The 19367-nt window shown below is 44.6% G+C and overlaps 1 long non-coding RNA gene across 1 annotated transcript in view; it reads left to right on the top strand.

Annotated features, from left to right (window-relative positions):
• The window catches only part of LOC105482103 (uncharacterized), a 149658-nt gene extending 130864 nt beyond the window's left edge, over positions 1-18794 (top strand). Inside the window, exon 4 of the long non-coding RNA XR_987384.3 lies at positions 13891-18794. This is a non-coding gene — a long non-coding RNA (uncharacterized lncRNA). The remainder of the gene's footprint in view (positions 1-13890) is intronic.
• Positions 18795-19367: the final 573 nt, after the last annotated feature.

Raw genomic sequence — 19367 nt, forward strand, 5'->3', positions numbered from 1 at the left:
CTTGAACTCCTGGCCTTGGCCTCCCAAAGTGCTGGGATTACATGCATGAGCCACTGCACCTAGCCTAGTTTCTTTTAAAAAGCATCTTTTCACGCTATGTCTGGCAAGAGGACATTGAAATGTGGAGTGATAAGGTCAAGCGTGGAGAAGGGCCTCGATGGGGAATTAGCTGGGCTGAGGCCCAGCAGGGTGGGAGGCTTCAGGGCACCCCACTCTCCTGGGATGGAGAGGGTCTGGATAGGGCAAGGCCTGTGATGAGCCATGTTCCTGGCCTGGACTCTGAAGGCCATTGCCCCTGGGGCTTTCTGCTCATCACCAGTCCAACTGAGAGCTCCCCATTTGAAGAAAAGCAATGTCCGGCTGATCTGGGAGACAGTTGTCTCCATCCCAGGGCAAAGAAAGCATCAGAGGGAGGTGCTCAATGATGAGGGAACATCAAGTTGCTTTTTATGGTTTAAATTAAATGGGTTAAATAACGTCAAATTTATTTGTTGACATCCTAACCCCCATGGCCTCAGAATGTGACCTTATTTGGAAACAGGATTGTTGCAGATGTAATTAGTTATGATGAGGCCATACTGGGAAAGGGTGGCCCTCTAACCGAATGTGGCTGGTGTCCCTCTAAAAAGGGAGAAGGCCACATGAAGGTTCATGCAGAAGCTGAGGGAGTGCTTCTGCAAGACAGTGCACACCAAGATTGCCAGCATACCAGCAGAAGCTAAGACAGAGGCGTGGAACAGATTCGCCTGCATAGCCCTCCAAAAAAACCAACTCTATCCACACCTTGATTTTGATTCCAGCCTTCAGAATCGTGAGACAGTAAGTTTCTGTTGTTTAATTAAGCCACTTAGTACTTTTTTATGGAAGCCCTAGAAAACGAATACAATGTTAATTAGGTCAATGAATAGAGTCTTAAAAAAAAGATGAAAGGGGACAGGGAGTACTGGTTTGGAGGAGGAAGAGGTGAAAAGTTGGGTTGGGAAGCCCTGGTGGGAGAGCCACAGCACAGGCCATTGAGACCCTGGACCCATGTCATGCCATCTGCGGTAGAGAATCATGCATCCTTTAAGAAATAGCTCTTGGCATGTTACTGGGTCCTAGTGGAAACAGAACATGGCCATGGACACCAAGTGGCAATGCATCCAGAACTGCCTATTATGAGCTGGGCTCTGTCAGAGCTACCAAGTTATAAAGTCAGACAGGCCCAGTACCCATCTATTGTGGTGTGGAAATATTACATGTGGTGTTGAGCTTGAGTAGGACCTGAGGGCATGACTAACTTGCTAGACCTCCTGGTCACCCACCACAGTTGGATTTTCCCAGCTTGTGCCTGTGGCCATAGAGAGGAATCCTGTATGATCAGCTGGAAGAGGAAGCAACATAGTTTACTCTTGGTTTACAGGTGGATCAACTCAGTACATGTGTGCAAGCCAAAAATGGAGAGTGGCTGCATTTCCCCCACATTTAGGGTGACCCCAAAAGGCAGTAGAGAGGGAAAAATCTTCCCAGTGGGTGAAGCTTTGAGCAGTGCACCTGGTCATCTACTTTGTATGGAAAGGAAAGCGGTCAATTACCTGGTTAGGGGTCTGGAAAGAAAAGGACTAGAGGCAAGGTAACGTGGGTAGAAGCATGTGACAGACATATGGGAATGGGTACCAAGTATAAGGATTTTGAATCATATGTTCACCACTAAGTGTCTGCTATCAACTAGGTAACTGAGTAGACAAAAGGACTTGACCTGTTGACATTGGTCAGTGTTTTAGTTTGTTGAGGCTGCTATAACAAAATACCATGAACTGGGTGGCTTATAAACAACAGAAATTTATTTCTCACAGTTCTGGAGGCTGTGAAGTCCTAGCTTGGGAACCAGATTCCATGTCTGATAAAGATCAACTTTCTGGTTCATAGATGGTGCCTTCTTGCTGTGTTCTTATGTGGTAGGAGAGGAGAATGAACTGCCTGGGGCTTCTTTTATAAAAACACTAACGTATTCATAAGCGGTTCACCCTCATGATTTAATTATCCCCCAAAGACTCCACCTTCTGATATCCTCACCTTGGAGGTTAGGACTTAAACATGAATTTTGGAGGAGATGAGGGTGCACATTCAGTTCCTTGCAGCCAGCCTTGATAATAAGCCATCCCACATTGACACGATGGACTCATGAGTGGAGTGGCTATAGCATTAGAGAGGAAGATATGTGTGAACTTAATAGCGTGGACTTTCACTTATCAAGGCTGATCTAGCTACTGCTGCTTCTGAAGGTCCACATTGTTAGCAAGAGTCCAATTCAACCAGGCACTATTCCTTAAGGAAACCAATTGACTGCACAGTGACAAGTTGACTACACTGGCTCCCGTCCATTCTGGAAGAGCCAGTGAATCCTTCTCCAGGGACAGATACCTTTTCTGGGGATGGGTTTGCCTTTCCCGCCCACAAAACCTCAGCCAGCATTTTTATCTGGGGGCTTTCAGAATGCCTGATTCATAGGCATGGAATCTCACAACAGCACAGCATCTGACCAGAGGATCCATGTCACCTTGAGTGAGGTGTGAGAGTGGGACCATGACTAGGGAACCAATGGTTTTATCACAGACTCCTGCTCATAGGCAGCCATGCTCTTGCAACACTGGGACAGCCCTCCAGAGGCACAGTTGAAGCCCCAGCTGAGAGGAAACATTCTGAAGGAATAAGATACCATTATTTATGATGCAGTCCATTTTTTAAACCATTGGCATTTATGGTACTATGTCTTCCATAAGAAGGAAGCGAGGGCCCCAGAACCAAGCTGTAGAGGCAGGAGTGGCTCCACTTACCATCATACCAATGACCCACTGGGGGATGCTCCATGTCCCTGAAACCTTGGGTTCTGCAGGGTTGGAAGTTCTGAGTGCTGAAGAGGCACCTTTGCCAGAGGTCACAGGAAGTTCCCATTGAACTACAAGTTACAGCTTGGATTTATTGTGCCCATGGATAGTAGGCAAGGAGAGGGGCAGTGTCCTTGATTAGCAGGAAGAATCAGATCTGGTTTTACACAATGGAAGCAGGAAAGAATACATGTGGAACCCACGTAAACCACTAAGATTGCTGAGGTTGAGGAAACTTTAAGAGGGACAATGGGGAAAGGGGAGAATGGCATTAGTTGTGGCCTAAGGTCAATTGCAAAGGGAGGGCAACAGTTCATCCTACTAACCTCCCTCTCCTGGTTCTTACTTAGGAAGAAAGGCCCACTGGACTCATGAAATTATGAAACCAGCTGCTGCCCAAATCTGTGTGGAGAAGGTTTGCTCAGCGCAAGGGGTGGACTGTAGCAGCCATGAGAATGTGCCTTGGGGAATTCTAACTACAGGGCACACAAATAACCAATAAAGGCAGTTGCTGTGGCTCTGAGATCCAGCATCCCGTTTTCACAGAGGCTACATTTCCCATGGGCTGCTTTCAGCTAAAGAATGAATGTGGCAGGTACACTAAGGAAGATACATTCTTGGGAGGCATGGGACTCCTCTGGTGACCAGTGTGGCTTGAGGACTCCTGAACTTGCCTTAGACTGCATCATTCTTTAGGATGCTTCCATCTAACCTTCTATTCCTCTGTCCTTCCTTCAAGGTCAGACTTGCATCATGGTCTGACTGTTCTTACAGCTTTCCCTGGGCCCCTCCCCATTTTCTGTCACAGGCATTTCCCCTAAAAAAAAAATCCTTGCATGTAATGGTGTCTTGGCATCTTCTTCCCAGGGCACCTGGAATAACCCAGTCCCTTTAACTCTTGCTCCAACCTCTGTAAACAGACCTTCCATAAAGCATCACTTCAAATACCCTGCTGAGTTGCCATCTGTTTCCTGCTGGGACCCTCAGTGATAGAGATTGCTATAGACTATAAATGTTAGAGAATTTCAAGGAAGAAAAAGCAATGTTAGGTGGTGTGATGAGAATAAGCAGCAAGGAAGCCATGGGTCTTGAGATATGGGGTTGATCTGATGTTAGAGGTTGGCATTTCAGGTGTGTGTGTGTGCATGTATGCATGCAGATGTGGGTGCGTGCATGTATGCATGCAGATGTGGGTGCGTGCATGTAGGCATGCATGTGTGTGTGCAGCATAAGCAAAGGTACTAGGGAAGAAACAAGTACATATGGCAGGGTTTGTCCAAGAGTCCACACCTCTTTTCTCAGGAGTTCCATTTGTGCTATGGGAGGAAAGCACCGAGAAATTCTTATTTCTCTATGTTCAATGTTTAGAATTTGCAAAGAAGTTTCCCCCTTTCCTTATTCATCACCTCATTGCCTGCATCTTTCTATGTGCAGCCAGGAGCTTGTGTTAGACAAGACCTGGGGCAGTGGTGAGGCCACATGGAAATACAGAAAAACAGGAAAGAAAGACAGAGAAAAATGAGTGCCTTGAAATTCTGGTGTCCAGGGCTCAGGATACTGGGGGCAACAGGACTAAAGAGCCCCATTTGTTAGAAGCCAAGGACAGGCAGCAGTTTCCTTCAGAAGTCACAGGGTGAAGAGAGGTTGATTTGACCAGAAGCTCCCAAAACAGAATTCTACAAGATAAAGGAGATAGAGGTTTTCAGACATAGGCTTCTATAATTCAAGTATCTCTAAGATGTTACTGCAAAGCTGTGAAAAACCGGGTTCTATTTATTCCTTCATTCAACATACACATATGGGGTACCTACCACGTGCCAGGAACTGCTCTAGGCACTGGAGATGCACTATTAAACAAGACAGATGAAAAAGCCCTGTCCTCATGGAGCTTACATCCTATTGATTAACAAATAAACCAGTAAAACAAATAACATGTCAGAGGGTGGTAAGTGCCACGGGGCAAAGCAAAGCAAAGCAAGAAAAGGAATAGGTTGTGCATGGGTTGGGGCAGAGACAGCTAGAAAAGGCCTTGCAGACAAGGCAACGTAGAACAGAGACTTTAAGAAGGTAAAGGAGCAAGCCTCAGAGATACCTTGGAGAATGGTCCATGCAGAAGAAAGAACAAGTTCAAAGTCCTGAAGGTAGGGGTGTGCTTGCTGCTCTTATTAATGTCTGTCTGTTTATCATCCTGTACTGGTCCACCTACACACAGAAAAGCATCTATTTGCAAAGTCTTCAAGTTCTAGTGTTTTGCATTCCAGACTACAGTAATGTTATCTAACTGTAGCATCTAAAAGGTACCAGTGGCATGACAAAAAAACATTATATCTCATTATAGTATCAGACTTGAGGTTCATTATCTCACAATCTGCATCAGTTTCAGCAGCAGATAAAACTCTCCAAATATGACTCCTCAGATACATCTCCACTTAATCTAGAGACTTTGAATTTAAAAGATAAGTAGTACCTTGGCTTTTGGGATTGGAAAATTTGCATCCTGGTTCACTAACAGACTGTGTGGTCCTGAATAGTTACTTAACCTCTCTAAGCCTCTATTTCTATATCTATAGATGGAGATAATAGCAACATCTACCACACACACCAAGGAGGAAATCAGATGAGACTGTGTATTTATAAGTGTTTATGAGTTATTGGCTTTTTTTTGGTGGAGTCTTGCTCTGTCACCCAGGCTGGAGTGCAGTGGCACAATCTTGGCTCACTGCAACCTCTGCCTCCCGGTTTCAAGCAACTCTCCTGTCTTAGCCTGTTGAGTAGCTGGGACTACAGGTGCCTACCACCATGCCTGGCTAATTTTTGTATTTTTAGTAGAGACAGGGTTTCACCAAATTGGTGAGGCTTGTCTTGAACTCCTGACCTCAGGTGATCTGTCCACCTTGGCCTCCCAAAGTGCTGGAATTACAGGCATGAGCCACCATGCCTGGCCAAATTGTTGGCTTTTGTATAGCACAAGATGCTAACTGAACCATTAGTCTGTTTCTTGATACATAACAAACCATGTCAAAAAAAGTTAATGGTTTAAAACAACAATCATTTATTTCCTCACAGTTTCAGAAAGGTTGACTGGGCTTAGCTGGCTGGTTCTTCTGTTGGTTTCCCTGGGGCCCACTTTTATGGTTGCAGTGATCTGGCAGCTCAGCTGGATGACTCAGAATGGATTCACTCACATGTCTGGCCTCACTTACACATTCTTACCTCAGGCTCTTGGCTGGGGTGTCTGGTTCTCCTCCACATAGTTTGTCCTTTATTAGCAGAATAATCTATTTTTCTTTTACATGGTGATGGCCACTTTCCAAGATGAGAGTGGCAGCTGTTAGGCCTTTTATGGCCTGGGCTCAGAAGTTACATATAACTTTTGTTACATTTGACTGCCCAAAGCAAGTCACAATGTCATCTGAGATTAAAGGGGTGGAGAAGCGAGCCTCACCTCTCAGTGGGAGGAACTTCAAAGTCACATTCCAAAGGGATATGCAACATGGATGGAAGAAATGGGCCATCTTTAGAGACAGCATACCACAGTCTGTCCTCTAGCCTCAGCAAATCACTCCCTGTCATGTGCAAAATACATTCACTCTTCCCAAGACCCCCAAAAGTTTTTTCATCTCATTATGGCATCAAGCTTGAAGTATATTATCTCATGATCTGCATCAGGTTCAGATGTAGATAAGACCTCTCAGTGTGGCTCCCCAGGTGCAGCGTCTCTTGATTCAGAGACTTTGACTTTGAATTTAAATGACAAACATTCTGTCTCAGCACCCCTAGAACACAGCAGTGGTTTAGGAACTGGATAGACCTAAGAGCCAGACCTATTTAAAATGGAGAGACCAGGAACAACAAAGTAGTTGCTGGTCCACAGCAATTGTGAAGTCTATCTGGTTACATGTTGATGTTGGCTTCCCTTATATGGGTCAGAGAATGTTCCTTGATGAGAGTCTGGTTCTGCTCCCTGAGAGGGATACCTAGGCCCTTGTTTTCTGTAGCTCTTAGATCTTCTCCCTGGACTCTTGCTTCTATCCTCTAAGATGCATTTATTTATTTTTTGTCTCATAGGAAATTATCTGTGTTGGTAACTAAGTAGCTTTCCCAGCCTGATTCTTGCTCATAGAAAGTGGAGTCTCAGAGGCTTATCTTCTATTTGAGTTACCTCTTTAACTTTTAGTCCAACTTGTAGTACTTTCACTGATAAAAGGCTCTTAAAAATTTTGTGTTTCCTATGAATCTTATTGGGGTTCACCCCATGGCCCCAGTAGCTCTATCCATAATTATTTTTGAGACAGACCTTTCTCTTTGGGTGTGTTAATCTATTGTGGGACAATATATATAAGACTGTCAGAAACCCCTTTGTCTAGCAGAGAGGGTCTCCTAATCACTGCCTTTCAGAGGTTTACCAAAGGGTCTTATAAGTACACCCTTGATTAGATCTTTTTGCTGAGGTTATTTCTTATCTGAGAGCCTTTGCCTTACTGAAGATACTGGACATCAGAACTAGTTTAATTTTTCTAAAACAGTAAATTTTTGGCCTTTTTTATTTCTTCTAGAACAGTCTTGAAAACTAAAGAGCTGGTTCTTTAGCTCATCCCTCTCTGGCAGTACCTTATCATACACAGCTGAAAGCATCTAACTGATGCTTTTAATATTTTGCCTAGAGATCTTCTTAACTAAATCAGTACATTCATTAACTACTGTTTGTCTTTCAAGTTACTGCAGACAACATTATTGGCAATTATTCTGCTGCTTCATAACATGAGTTGCCCCTTTTCCAGCCTCTAATAACAATTTCTTCACTTCCTTTCTAGCATACTAAAAGATTGTTCACCATTTTTTCCAGCCTTCAGTAACAATCTACTCAAGTGACTTCCCAGCTCCTATCTGCTGTGTTGTTCCAGAGCCAATGCCACATGTTTTAGGTTTTTGTTACGGTACTCCTCTACTAGATACAAATTGCTTTAGCAGTTATCTACTGCTGTGCAACAAATCACTCCAAATTTTTGTGGTTTCAAACAAGAACCATTTATTTGCTCACTCTTCTGTGGTTCAGTAATTTGGGCAGGCTTAGCTTGGATGGCTTATCTCTGTTCCACATGATGTTGGCTGGGCTCAGTCATATGCTTGCGGTCAGCAGTCAGTTCATCTGGGAGCCGGCTGATCAAGATGGCCTCACTCACATTCATTCCAGTTGGCTGGGGCTAGCAATTGAGGTGCTTCTGTTCTTTTCCATGTGGTCTCTCTAGTAGAAAGCCTGGGCTTTCTACACTGTGGTGGCAGTGTTCCAAGACAGCAAACCTCCGCGTGCAAGCATTTATAAATCTCTGGCTTGTATCACATCTGCTGGTGTCCCATTGGCTGAAGAAAGCCACATGGCTGAGCTCAAAGTTGATGTGAGAATGGATTAAACAAGGGAATGCAAACTGAGGGGGAGGATCCATTGAGGGGCCATTAATGGGACCATCTACCACACTTGATGTCCTCGTTGATCTGTTCTTGCTGGCTTCCAGACATGGTTTGTAATAGGTAATTCTAACACTTCTATTTTGATCTTATTCTCCTCTTCTTCCAGGATTAAGGGAGGATTACAATTACTTTCCTGCCCCATATAGTGGACCAGATTAGCTATGGCCTGTGGGTTGTAGGTAAAGAGCTTATATTATTTTCAGATTGAGAATTTAGTCGCTGGAGTGAATACCTCTCATTTCTCCATTCTTCCCATACTATGTGAGCCCAGAGTTCTCTGTTGAGATTGTTGTTTGTTCTGGCCTGGGTAAGGAATGAGCGATGATGGCATGAAACAGAGCCTCTCATCCTTATCTCCACACTTCACATCTGTATCAAGAGTTAGCAATTAACCTTTACAGTCTTAAGCTATTGAGACGTTGAGTTCTTTGGTTACCACAGCATAACCCAGCCCATCTTGATGGATACACAGCCTCGGTCTCTCCATCCCCTGTGGTCAGTTCTAGCTTCTTCCCTTGGTATTTTTTGATATAACTTAAGCTCCAAGAAAGGGAGGAGGATACAGATAATTAAGTGTCTAATAGGAGAGATGAAGGAAGGGGGAAGGAAGAAAGTATTGGGCCATGAGGAGCCCATTGTTTATTTGCCAGGGATTTATGACATGCCTTCTGTATACCTAGGCTTTGTGCACTGCCTGGGGTATGCGAAGATGCATAAGGCATGCTCTGGAAGGGAACACAGACCATGGGGGAGGCTAACACATGAACAGTGAACCCCACTAGAGAGTGATGGCTACTGCCCAGGGGTGCAACTGATTCTCTGTTTTCTTCCGTAATTGGCTAATTGTCCCTGCAGGCAATTTCCATAGAGAAATTCCAGCTATGGCATCTGGAATGGCGGCCTCATTGCAGTAATTGTGTTTCCAGCCTCCCAAGATAAGATCTTTGAAGGCCAGCACTCATCTCAATGCATAAGGCCTGTGATTTGTTGAAAAGTCAGTCTCATTACTTTATAATCACATATCAGATTCAATCCTTACAGATGACAAATATGGGGACAAAAACGAACGCTTCTGAGGGCTGCAGTTTGCAATTTTGAGGCAGAAACAGACTGAAATGGGAAGGTGTTTTTGAACAGTCAGGGCCAGCCCAGAGCAGAGGCCCCGAGGATGCTGGATAGCATTCCTGGCAAAGCTTCAAGACTCTGACATTGTAAAACCACAGCACAGTAACGGGTTAACCCATGAGATGTTAACATCTAACTAATGTCGGTTCATGCACGTTACAGGGAGATCTGGCTTGGAATGTCTGGGATCAGCTTGCTGAAGCTGTTCAGGGCTGCTGGGGAGGTCAGCACAGCGTGGGCATTTCCTGAGGTCAGAGTCAATGGGGATGAGGCTGGGGGTGTGTGGGGATTTAACCAAAAAGCGTAAGCCACGTGTAGGTTGTGGTGGGACACTTTAACTAGATTTAATGGGTATGAATTTTACTCTATAACATGAGATACAAGGTAAGGATTTTTCCTTCTCCAATTTCAATTTAATTTATTCCCAGCCCACATTCTACCAGGCTGATGAAAAATTCTATCTTAGCCAAAATGGGGACCCTTTTCCCCCACTCTCTGCCTTCCTTGAGTTTTGGTCATAGCATCTTAAAACTGCAGGATATTTGCTGGGCACTTTCTGGTGTTCAGTCCTCACGGACATGTCCAATTTTGTAGCTCACCTAGTCTCTTGATGCTTAGCTGCCTCTCTGCAAGCTGGCACAGAGGGCCTTTGCTATGACCAAGTTCCTTTTGCACAGGATAGGGTTGAGTCACCTAGATGCATCCCAGAGAGGTGTTCCCAGGGTCTCAGCACCTGCCAGGGGTCAGGCAAGGGAGCAGGAAGTGGATCCTTGGTATTTTCAGGATCCCTCCAACTCTGTCCCCTCTTAGTCTTGTAAATCTTTCCCACCCTCTCCAATGTCTGGCTGTGTCCCTCTGCTGTCCGATCCCAAGCCCCAGGACCATCCTCTTTTCAGAAAACCTATTTCTTTGTATCCAAGATCACATACTTTAAGAAACAAAAGTCTTTTAAGCCTGCCTTGTGGCAAAGGAGCACAGTTTCTAGGACTCAGAGCCCTACTTCTCCCTCTCGGGAGGAAAAAGGGGAAGTGGGTGGTTCCTCCTATTCTCTCTAATTTTTCTATGGCTGTTGAGACCAAAATTATACTTTCTTTCCCACATATGCATTGAGTATAGCTTGGTGGTAAAGAGAGGAATCAAAGCACAAGCAAAACTTGTAGACAAGATGGTCAGAAGTGAAGCAGGCAGATGAATGACTACTTCAAAGAACACAGAGCATCCTACCACGCTCTCCATCCATGGGCACCCTCATGGTCTTTGACCAACTGGGATAGATGTAGAAAAGACCCAGATGGAGCTGGGTGTGTAGGAGTGTTAGGGCCCAGGAGGAAACTTCCACTATGAATGAGATTCGTAAAGGCATGCTATTCTATTCTGTGGCCTTGGATGAATATTTATCCAGAGACTCCCATGTGCCAGGCAACGTGTAGGGCACACAAGGGCTTTGAGGGCCGGCAGAAGGAACGAGCGATGTGGTGGAGGTACAGGTACGAGGATGCAACACCACAATCTCCATCATGCAGACAGCTCTTGAGCCAGCTTATGTCTGTGTTGGTGATTGGGGAATCTGCCAGGAGACTCCAGACACTGAAGAAGGCCTCCCTGGTCAATTTCTTACAAAGCCTCCAAAAGTGTTTCCCTGAAAGCCTCTTCAAACATGGTCATCATTGTCTTAAAAATAACTTTTCTGAATCCATGTTTCTTCACTTTGTAGTTTGCTGTGATAAAACTGTCTTTCCCCATACCCTCTCTCCTGGCACAAAGGGAACTTCATGTGGCCCTGAGGTTGGGCCCTTCTCTCCTGCTTCTGCTGAAATTGGAGAGTTGGTGGGGAGAGCCTCTCGGATTGCCTCCCACAACACCCCGTAGCATTCAGACTTAGATGGAGGGGGTCACTGGAGGGACACCCTGTCCCCACGCAGCACAGCCCCGGGAAGGCCACTCTACATGGTGGTTTTGCAGGCCTTCCCGGTCACTGGGACCAGGCCACTCCTGGCTCTTCATTTCTTGGATCTCAGCTTCTTATGTTTGTTTTGTTTTGTTTTGTTTTGTTTTGAGATAGGGCCTGTACTCTGTTGAGTAGGCTGGAGTACAGTGGTATGATCTTGGTTCACTGTGGCCTGAGCTCAAGCAATCCTCCTACCTTAGCCTCCTCAGAAGCTGGGACTACGGGTGCATGCCACCATGCCTGGCTAATTTTGGTGTTTTTTGTAGAGACAAGGTTTCACCATGTTGCCCAGGCTGGTCTAGAACTCCTGGGCTCAAGCAGTCTGCCTGTCTTGCCCCCCTTAAAGTGCTGGGATTACAAGTGTGAGCTGCTGAGATTACAGGCGTGAGTCACTGCACCCAGCCAGGGCTCTTACCTTTTATTTATTTATTTATTTATTTATTTATTTATTTATTTATTTTGGTTTTTTTGGGTTTTTTTTTGAGACGGAGTCTCGCTCTGTCGCCCAGGCTGGAGTGCAGTGGCGCGATCTCCGCTCACTACAAGCTCCGCCTCCCGGGTTCACGCCATTCTCCTGCCTCAGCCTCCCGTGTAGCTGGGACTACAGGTGCCCACCACTGCGCCCAGCTAAAATTTGTATTTTTAGTAGAGACGGGGTTTCACCGTGTTAGCCAGGATGGTCTCCATCTCCTGATCTCGTGATCCGCCCGTCTCAGCCTCCCAAAGTGCTGGGATTACAGGCGTGAGCCACCGCGCCCGGCTTTTTTTTTTTTTTTTTATACTTTAAGTTCTAGGGTACATGTGCACAACGTGCAGGTTTGTTACGTATGTATACATGTGCCATGTTGGTGTGCTGCACCCATTAACTCGTCATTTACATTAGGTATATCTCCTAATGCTATCCCTCCCCCCATCCCCTCCCCACAATAGGACCTGGTGTGTGATGCTCCCCTTCCTGTGTCCAAGTGATCTCATTGTTCAATTCCCACCTGTGAGTGAGAACATGTGGTATTTGGTTTTCTGTTCTTCCGATAGTTTGCTGAGAATGGTGGTTTCCAGCTGCGTCCATGCCCCTACAAAGGACACAAACTCATTCTTTTTTATGGCTGCATAGTATTCCATGGTGTATATGTGCAGGGCTCTTATCTTTAAGACTGGATGTCACTGTCTCTTCTTCATTTTCCAGCTTTTTTTTTTTTTTCTTAGCACTTGTCCCCTTCTGGAGTGCCAGCACAATGGCGTGATCTTGGCTCACTGCAACATCCACCTCCTGGGTTCAAACAATTCTCCTGTCTCAGCCTCCTGAGTAGCTGGGATTACAGGTGCCCACAAACATGCCCCATTAATTTTTGTATTTTTAGTAGAGACTGGATTTCACCATGTTGGCCAACTGGTCTTAAACTCTTGACCTCAGGTGGTCCACCCACCTTGGCCTCCCAAAGTGCTATGGGATTATAGGCGTGAGCCACTGGGCCCGGCCCCAGGGACAGATCTTTTTGTTCTTGTTCTTGTTCTTTTTCTCTTTCTTCTTCTTTCTCTTATTTGTCCTCCTCCTCTTCCTCCTCTTCATCTTCCTCTTCTCATGGTAGGTCTAAAGTTCCATGACATTCCAGACCACGGAGGAACACAGGTCTCGAGGCAGCCTGGAGTGAGGAAAGGGTCTATCAGTATTATGGGTTGCTATAAAAGGTTATATTTAATCCCACCTTACATGATTCGTTATTATGATTAATTGACTATACAACTAGAGGTATAGAAGTGTACAGATAATCGGACCACTGGCTGGGAATGTAACCCTCCAGCACACCATGGATTTTCTGTGAAGTTCAGATTCAGGCTTCATTAGTTTGACTCACAGTTCCTTTCTCTTGAGAGTTTATGAACTGGTTCATAACCGCATTTAGGTACACCTGTTTGTTAGTTTCTCTCAAAGCTTGGCTATTCTAATGCATCTCCATTTTTGAGCCTGGATCTCCAAGAAGGGACCCCCAAAATCTTGGCCAGTGACAGTGGGAATGGCAAAGAGAGCAAGAAGCTTGCTGCTTTGTGATAGAATCAATACTTCTAGTTCAGAACCTGGATAGACGTGGAGATACCTTGTGACAGTAATGGATGAGAGGCCCCCAAATCAACATGATCAGTGTCCATAAGAGGGGACAGAGCTGGGGTAGTGGAACATTTCCCTCCTTCCTGTGACCTTTTCCTTGGGAACAGAAGATCTCAGGCTAGTTTTCAGGATAACTCAGACTTTCAATTTCCTACTCCCCCAGAAAACAGCTAGGTAGAACACAGACCCACTACTGGGAGTCAATTCCAGACACAGGTGGGACATGTGCCTGCCTTTTTCTCTCTTCCAGGGAGATTCTCTGTTATCATTCGGTAGAGGTTTGCAAGTGGCATGTGTCAAGGAAAGCCTTCTAATTTACCTCCCACAGTTGATTTTCTATTTACATGTCCTTTTTTTTGGTTAATTTATTTCAGAGAAATAAAACCAAAGTTTCCTGGTGCCAGCCTCAGAGGTGGATCCCAATCATATGGGTGGCAGAGATGAAGCAGAAGAGGCCTCCCCAGCTCCAGCTAAGATCATGGAGATGGACGGAAGGTCAGAAACACCTATGCTACAGCAGATCTACAAATAAAGAAACTGGTGCCTCTTTTCTGGAACTTAGAGACTTTCAGAGACCAGTTAGCAAGCAGTGGCTGGAAAGTGAGACTCCACTGGGGCATTGTGGGACTGGCAAATCTGTAGATGCGCTGGGCCAGGTCCTTCCCCTTGGCCTTTTGATCCTGTTCCTCCTGCAGTCATTAATTCTACAGTGCCATCAGCTATGATGGGTTCAGATACGTCTTTGTCCAACTCCCTTTCAGATGCTGGAGTTGGCTGATTACACTGGGACGCTGCCATAGAGATGTGGGGCTGTATCTCATTCTAGAGCTGTGGACAGAGTGCAGAGGCAGACACTCCATGAGCTTCCCAGCCGAAGAAGTGGAGAAGAAAGGAGCAGTGTGTGGCTTTTGTACTAGTACGACCTGTGGCTTGTTGCTTATTTATCCGCGGCATCCACGGTACAGGTCAGGGTAAAAGGAGGAGGATAATAAAGACAGGGGTAAAGCTGGTGGTCAAGAGACATGCATCAGGGATGCACTTGGAGGCATTGATTGATATGTGATGTATTACCTATCAATTAGTCCCTTAGTCTCTCTGTAAGCTCTGATGCTAAAGGCTGGAGTGTGTGTGTTGGCACTCCTGTGTTTGCGGTAATTGATAGGTTTCACTACCTGTCACGTAGTAGGCACTTAGTAAATGCTTGAGGCTCTGGAAAGAACAATTCTATAACAAAGCAGCAAGTTTTCTGCTCTCTCCACCATCCCCGCTGTCACTGGCCAAGACCTCGGGAGTTCCTTCCTGGGGATCCAGGCTCACAAATGGAGGTTGATTCAATAACTCCCCGAATGTAACCACAAGCAGGTGCTTGGTAGATGCTTTGGATTATTGACTCTTTTCAGAGTGTCTGACAGACCGGGAGCTCCCTTCTCCCCTCCAGCGAGGGCGATACTAATTCTGGAAAACAGTGAGTGGTAGCCCAGGCTCTGCCCAGACCCACAATATTGGTTTGAACATTTGTTTCTGGTGAAATACTGTGTCTTGAAATTCTCTTCCTTGGATCACTCCACTCTCTCCTTAAGTTACTTTGTGCTCCTTTGTTCTGGACTGCAGCTTCAATGCCACATTAATGCAGACGTCTGATCAGGACAGCTCTCTGCAGCTTAAGTCTTGGGAGCTGAGCCTCTCAGGAAACTATTTTCTCCCTGTAGGCAGCTCCAGCAGGAGAAGCGATGGGAGAGGCAGGCTGAGACTCTTGACTCAAAGGAGGGATTAATTATGAATCTCATCCAACTGCTCTATCCCTGTCTCAGGCTGTCACCAATAATTAAGAGCTGACAATACAGCTGTTTTCAGTGAGCATTTTCACCTGGGAAATTTAAGGTTCTTTAGAAACATCATCTGAAGATCCATCTTAATACCCTGGAAGCAAAGTGTAATGAACCCCCTGGATGCTTGAATGTAAAATCACTTGAGAAAGCATTAGAGAAGGACAAATGTGTTATAGTGGAAACAGCGTGAGGTTTAGAGGCAGAAGAGGTCTAATTCTGTGTCCTGGTTCTTCCATTCATGGGATGTATCATGTTGAACAAGTAACTGAAACTCTTGGATTCATTTCCTTGGCTGGAGACATGGAGTTAATAAAATACTCATGATTTAGTGAACATCTATTATTAATTCACTGTAAAATGGGGATTATGTAATAGCCACAACTTAGGGAGCTCCTCCTGTGATATGTTACATTTTGTTATCTGTATTTCACTTTAATCTGCAAAAGATTTGAGCCAAATCTCTCTCTTAAACACACATGCACATGCACACACACATGTGTGTATCTATTAAATTCAAGAGAATAAAATAAAAAAGTCAGGGTAAAAGTAGGAAGGCAATAAAAACAGGAGTAAGGACTGACACTCAGAGATGTGCACCAGGAATGCACGTGGAGGCATTAATTGACAAGTGTCTTATTCTTGATAACCCCTCTGTCTCCTTCCTTCGCATCTCCCTGTCTCATGCTCCCAACCCCCAGCCCAACCCTTAACCTGGTCACCATCCTTACAAGCAGAAATGCAGACACAGTCAATATTTACGTCAGGTTCGGCATTACAAAATAGATCTTTGAAACATATAACCAAGACCAACATTTCAGAGAAAAGGGTTGCTTGGGATCAAAAGTTAAAGTCCTGAAGGATGCAGGGCACAAGGCTTCTGGAAAGAACAGATGGGGAGCCCTATTGTTCAGCCTGACTAGACAGAGCTCTCTCAGGCTGGAGAAGTCGATGTGGTCATGAAGATCAGACACTGTGAAATTCCCTGGTAAGGCCAGTGGCCATAGCAGAAGCTACGAGGAGGGTGTGAGTGATGGTAAAAAAGCAACAGAAACAAGAAAGCAACAGGAGAGGCTACCTGGACAGCTGATGAGCAGGGCTATTGATAGATGCAACCATCACCTTCTGTCTTGGTCTGTTCTGGCTGCTATAACAAAATACTTTAGTCTAGATAATTTATAAGCCACAGAAATGTATTTCTCACAGTTCTGGAGGTTGAGAAGTCCATAATCAACGTGCCAGCAGATTGAGTGAGGGCTTATCCTCTGCTCCAAAGAGGTGCCTTCTTGCTGTGTTCTCACATGCCGCAGGCAGAGGGCAAAAAGGGCCAAACAACCTCTCTGGAGGCCTTTTCTAAGAGCATTGATCCCATTCATGACGGTGGAGCTCTCGTGACCTAAATCACCTCCTACAGGCCCCACTTCTTAACACTATTTTATTAGGGACTACATTTCAACATAAATTTTGGATGGATACATACATTCAGACCACAGCCCCTTCCCTGTTCCAGCACTGTGTGGGCTCCTGAGAACATCTAAGCAATCCCAGTGAGAAAAGGCAGCGAGGGAAAATACACCCAAGGGGCTGGAAAAATCTGGATTGACTAGAAGCCAGTTTGCATGGACAGGCAGAATAGAGGCTTGGAACAGAAAATGAGTTAGGAAAACATAAGACAGTTCCATTTTTGCATTCCTTCTTGCATGGCCTGAGAAAGTCATCCCTGTTCTTTGTAAGGTGTTTCCACCTGGTTTCTGATGTTGATCTGTGCCAGGATTAGCTAAGGCATCTTCTGTCTGAACCACCATGCCTCTTTGGGTCTATGGAAGTCCTGTCAACTGCATTGTGGGTGGGGAACAGGAACATTTGAGACCTTCTCCTCTGTTGCTCTGGGACTGCAGAGAACCCAGGGAGCTCTCTCAGGCCCTCTTTTTCTGTGGTGGCACCATTTTTCATTACAGCTGTCCTAGCATGCTGGTATGCATGGTAGGGGACCTTGCACGGAGAGGTGCCTCCCAGGCTGCACCAAGGTCTTTGCTACTCTGGCACACATAATCCTATTGAGAAGGAGAATGGGTATCCGAACCCAGAGTTCTGGGTGCGTACCAGCTTGCTTCTCTGCCCACATTCCCATCCTTCAGCTCATGGTCAGAACAGGGTAGTGTGAAGCTTCACCAGTTATTCCATATTTGTTATTTCTAGCATACACTTTCTGCCAGAATCCCTTTAGGGTTGTGGCGTTTGATGTTGACGTGCCTGGATATGAGACTTAAAATGTATTTTCTCATCTATTCTCTCTGCCATGAGCCTATTCTGAAGCTCATAAACTGAACCTTGGCTTTTTTTTAAAATTATTATTATAACAATGCTTCCCAGAGGTAGGAAATGAGGGCTTCTAGCATGGCTTGAGTGGAGAATGAACGAAGCCATTCAAAATATTATTTGGCTACAAATGCGTATCATATGATTGCTAGAGAGAAGACATAAAGTTGAGTCTCAATGATTGCTAGAGAAAGGACATAAAATTGAGTTTAAGCTTCTCATGGCCAATGTGAAAAGGAGAATCATTTCAGGATTAATAATGTTCAAAGATTTCAAAAAAGTAATTGCTTAGGGGTAGCCTGGCTTTTTCTTATTTGAGATGCATAAAAGTTCTACGAGGGTCTTCATAGAAATATACTGTTATGAAGTTGATTAACATGAGGATATCTTGATAATGGTCATAGCATCAAATTTTACATAGCCACTACTTATCTTCTAAGTGTGTCAATGACATAATGATGTAGTGTAAACCACCAAAATAATTAACAAGTTAAGACAACATTACTCAAGGACCTGACTCTAATAATCTTGTTGATCCAAGAGTAAATTTAAGAATAAGTAGAGTACTTTTTCTCAAAATGCAGTCCACAAAACATCTGCACCAGTACCTTCTGGTATGCTTTTAAAAATGTAGATTACTGGTTCCCACCTATGATAAACTGAATTGGATTTTCTCAGGGTAAGAGCCAGGACTTTGTATTTTCAACAAGTGTTCTAGGTGATCCTATGTACAGTAGATGATCTAGAACAGGGATTCGTCACCTTTTATTTTGTGCCATGGACCCTTGACAGTCAGGTGATGCCTATAAACCAGAATAATATTTTTAAATGCAGAGAATCGAATACACATGATTGCAAAGGAAATCAATTATGTTGAAAAACACTGATCAAAATATTAAACAAAAATAAATTTGTGATCAATAATACATGTGCCTCCTCATTAATGCATTGAGTAACAAGATCTAGCAGCACGTCGAATAAACACAATCGTTTTCAGGAAATGATGAGTATACATGATATTTTGAGATGCCTGCAACACCTGTAATGTGATATGATATGAAAGTCTGCTATTTTAATTGGTGAGAGTCTGAGGCACTGCTAATCCTCCTGTCATTTGTTACCTACATTCATAATTAAAGGAAGTTGGTGAAAAATGGAAGATATATCTTTTTTCTTCTTTAAGCTCATAGGCCTCTCTCAACCCATAAACCACAGGTTAAGAATACTAGTGCGGTGGGATGGGTGGAGTGCGTGAGCTTTGGGACGTCTTGCATAAACAAATGTGATGCATGTGCCCACATGCACATCACATATATGATATCTTTGTAACTCTGCCTAAGATAGAGTGAACACAGGCTATTTAAAGTTCTGGTCTCAGTGGGATGAGCATAGCTCACCACTATTAGTATTTAAAGACAGAGCCATATGCCTTGGTAATCAGTGAGACCAGGAATAGGTTCAAGGCATATTATGAAAAATAAAGGAGTCTGTTAGAAACGTATGACTGGCTTTTTAGACCCAGTACTTTTCACGCTTCTCCCGTGAGTTCTGATCTATTCCAGAACATGCACACATAGGTGCAAGAGAGCCACATTCTGTAACATGGACCGTCACTGCAATAACCTTGACCTGGAAAGATTTCAAGGCAGGTGTTACCAGTTACTCCCTGATACCACAAAAGGCCCAATAAAACTTACTAATTTTTC

The sequence above is a fragment of the Macaca nemestrina genome, chromosome 8 (assembly GCF_043159975.1).
Source record: "Macaca nemestrina isolate mMacNem1 chromosome 8, mMacNem.hap1, whole genome shotgun sequence".
Lineage (NCBI taxonomy): Eukaryota > Metazoa > Chordata > Mammalia > Primates > Cercopithecidae > Macaca > Macaca nemestrina.